General features: G+C 29.1%; 1 protein-coding gene across 1 annotated transcript in view; it reads left to right on the forward strand.

Moving 5' to 3' along the window:
* The first annotated feature begins 1,423 nt into the window (after positions 1–1,423).
* Positions 1,424–4,316, forward strand: part of LOC100574061 — an 8,750-nt gene continuing 5,857 nt past the window's right edge. Inside the window, exon 1 of the mRNA XM_008183171.3 lies at positions 1,424–1,756. The gene's annotated coding sequence lies outside the window, so the exon portion shown is untranslated. The remainder of the gene's footprint in view (positions 1,757–4,316) is intronic.

Consider the following 4,316-nt stretch of genomic DNA (forward strand, 5'->3'; position numbering starts at 1 on the left):
TTGACATGCTTATCACAAGTGGGTAGTAGGGAGATCATGTGATCTATTTATCTATGTATATATCACTATATGCATGATACTACCCCCCTTCTCCAAGAGGAGACATGTGCGGTCTTCACTCCCAGTGGAGTGGGACCTAGTTGGAAACCGGATGACGCAATCGGACGACAGCACGGGAAAATGGTGACTGCGTAGAATCACACACATTTTTTTTGCACTTTGCTATGAATCGAACCGATGACTGTGTGAGTCGTAATCAACTGCGTGACCACTGCGCCACTCCGGCCCCTAACCAGAATATAACATACTTTTTGGTTTAATGTATCCCATAAAACTTCACAACATTGTAAAATTAATTTTGATACGGTAGCTTTTCCTATACGAAAACCGTACGTAATTGACATCATTGATTCCCCAGACGCAAGATATCTGTAATAGTCACACATTATTGTACTCAATATTATAATAATTTACTAAATAAATAGATAGTAATGAATTATTATTATGGCGGGTATATTACCGCAATGTTGCAGTTAGGATTTCTCCAACTGATATTATATCAGGCCGACTTGGGAAACGCTTTATTTTGGGTCCAATTAGACACACCAACTCTTCAAATGTGCTGGCAGACATTCTAATAAAGTTTTGGTACTGTTCAGAATTTGTCAATTGAAGTTCACTAGTTAAACAATGATAATGCCCGTGTACCATTCTTTCTTTTTAAAAAAGGTTGAACATGCCATATGGATTTTGATCTAGTAAATCATAATTTAACATTAAAGAACAATATATAGGTATAGAAATAAAAGATTGTATAACCTCTGATTTTTCTTTTTTTTGTGTGAAATGGCTAAATATACAAGCAACACATTTCTTCGATGAATCTTAATAAAATAATTATACCATTGAAGTTCTTGATTTTCCATCATATTTTTAAAATTTAACAAATTAAACAGAGTTGACGGTAAAATAAAAACAAAATGCGTTTAAAACTTTAAAAAAATTTAAGAATAAAATATTAGCACAAATGATAGTTAAATTATAATATGTATTATGTATTTAAATATTTAAAAAAGGCGGGATATCCTTTGTGTACCGTTATCAAGAACCACATATAATAAAACCATAGTTACCAAAGTAACCAGTGTAAAACGTTTTGAAGACCGTTCGAATCGAAAATTTATTTGTCATTTGTGCACGCACACGTGAACGTGTATAGTGGAAACCCGCCTATACTCATTTCATTTTGATGAATGTTACAGATTATCAGTTACCTAAAACCAAAAGTTGCTACCAAAAATACCTATAACCAAAACCTCGAAAACGACTTGTTTATAAAATATGGGTAGTAACTAGGTTACATTTTGTCACGGACGTGAACATGTATGTACGTCCGTGCATTTTGCTGAGCACGAAAACTCGCCTACTGATAACCACGGATGTCCGTACTCCGTAGTTCATGCTGATAACGAATAACGAGATATTGTACTGGCATTCTAATTTCCAAGTATTCGAACATTTTAAACTTTCAAGTTGTCTCTTAAATTTCAGAATAGCATTTCTCTGTCGCTTGAATTCGAATTTTTTATGTTCTCTTAAAGTTATCACTATGCTTTGTGGGGTAATATGAACTCTGTAGTAGTGTAGTCTTATTCTCACGAGTTGCTATCGCCTAGGCAACTACAATTTATTGTTAGTTCTTAGCATCGCAATTATAAAGTTGACCTAAAACATACAAATGGATCGTGAATAATCAGTAAGTAACAATTTTTATTAGAAAAGTTAGTTTAGACTTGTACATATTTTGTAACTGTAGTATATTATGTTTTGTCTAATAAAAAAATGGTGCTTCTTGTCAAAACCATTTTTAAAATTTCCTGATTAGTACATTTTGTTGTTTAATGTCTTTAATTATAATGTTAATATTAAATACAAATTAAGTAATAGGTAAGTAGTATTAATCTGTAATACAGACAGTGCTTGGAAGAAACGTGTTCGAAGGAACTAGTCGGTATAAACTTATCAAGAACGTAGTTCCTTTTTCATGTGAAGGAACATATTTAAAGTTCGTTCATTTTATAGTAGAACATGAACAATTTTATTCGTTCTTTTTTTTTGGTCATTTACTCCCAAGTAAAGGGAATATAAATAATTTTTATATTAAAAACTTATAATTTTTTTTTTAGAAATTTAGTCAATATGACAATATACGATAATATTGACAATGTTTACAACATTTCATGTCAGTCACAGTATTCTTGTTGGTCTTAATTTGTATTATATAAACAAATCAAGCATTTTAAAAAGGAAATAATTATATAATTAAACAATTCATTACTGTATACAAATTATAGTAAAACAATTTTAAATTTATTATTAAACGAAAAATGTTTTTTTATTTAGGAATGAGGAAAGGAACTAGTTTATTTAAGCCGAGAAACGATTTACTTCTTTTTTAACAAGATGAATCTGAATGTAAACTAATTATTTCTTTTTAAAGACACTTTCCAACTAATGAATACAAAATAATAGTTTTTAATATTTTATTTTGTTTGTTGGTGTTTTTCACTACTTATTCTGTATTTTATATTTTATACTAAACAGACAGATATTGATAAAGATTATATTATTTTATTATGATATTTTTTTCATTTATGGTAAGTAACAGGGGCAGATCCAGAGTTAGGAAACTGTGGGTCAGGAAATTTTAAGGGACCACTTATTAAAACCAGATTAGAAATCTATACTTGTGTTCTAAGTATATAAAACAAAAAAAATTAATTTATACTGTATGTGTGTTTATTCGAGGGTCCAAGTGTCTAACTACCTAAAACCTGAAAAGAAGACAATTTGATCAGCAAATATTAACTGTGGGTCAGCTGATCTCCTGAACCTAGAAAATATGGTTTAAATATATTTAATATTAGAAAATCACTGTAACAAACAATAATATTTGTTAACTCTGTTAAGTAGTTTTAATTTAAGTTCTCTAGTACTCATTAGTTTGAAAATTTTAAATAGTTTGGAGAGCTACGCATGTTTTTACATTTTCCACAAATTTAATAATATATCTTTTATAAACAACAGGTAATGGTTTAATGTTTGTATTGAATTAGATGTTTATAATTTATTAAATAGAAATCTTTGTAAAATATCATAGGTAGTAAAATTAATTTGTATTAAAAATATTTTACAGATATATGATGGGAAAAGTGAAGAATAGGAAGAATAGGAAAAGAACATTAAAAAAACAGCGTCGGTCTACTAAAAATTGTAAGCATTTGACTGTAAAATCCAAAACGGCAGCTATGAACATTAATAAACCAAATTCCAGTGTGGTTGATGTAATAGAGGATAACAACGACAATTCACTTTCTACTGATGAACTTAAAAGTATAAAAACGGTTTCTTCCAAAGTAACAGTACCAAACATTACAAATTATGAAATTATAGATCTTACTTATATTGTTGATGGTGATAGTACATTTGAAAACTCCTCCACTATTAATCGTAAAAAATCTGCCCTAAACATCAATAATGATAATATAATAGATATTACCGATATTAATATCACAAGCAATACACAGGAAGATGTCCATAAACAATTTTCAAGTGATACAATGTTGTTTGATGGAGATGATGATGATGTCCAAATTATTGATGTTCCTACTTGTGTTCAAAATAAATCTATTGAACTTGTTACTATATTAGACGACAGTGACATAGCAAATACATCAAATCGAAAATCTGTGAAAAAACCAAATAGTTTTAAATCTGTGCACGGACGTCTAGGTATTCCTACAACAGGCACAGTTAAAAGCTCATATATTAGTCCTTTACGTAACCTTAAAAGGAAATTAGAAGAGGAAAATATAACTAAACTGAATTCTTTGGGTGACAACTCAGGAGGATTTATTATTGATACACAAAAAATGCCTTCTAACTCACACAATTTTATTACGTTAGAAAAAAAACCTGTTAAGAAGTTCAAGCCACAAGTATCTTCAACAGGTACGACATCTAGAACCAAAAGAAAACTACGACCAATCATCATTGATGGTTTAAATATTGGATTTGCGTGAGTTATGTTTCTTAAAATTCATTACAATGAAGATATTTATTATTTATAGCTTATGAAAACATTAAGATCAAAAATGATTTTAATGTGATATTAACACAAGTACTTGGAAATATTCTAATTTTATATTTATAAATATTTTACAGTTTCCTACATTATGAAAATGTATGATCCAACTTTTAAGTTTTTGATTATCGTAAAAATATTAAATCATAAAATTGATTTATTTTTAGACATG

Source organism: Acyrthosiphon pisum, chromosome X (genome assembly GCF_005508785.2).
Source record: "Acyrthosiphon pisum isolate AL4f chromosome X, pea_aphid_22Mar2018_4r6ur, whole genome shotgun sequence".
Taxonomy (NCBI): Eukaryota; Metazoa; Arthropoda; class Insecta; order Hemiptera; family Aphididae; genus Acyrthosiphon; species Acyrthosiphon pisum.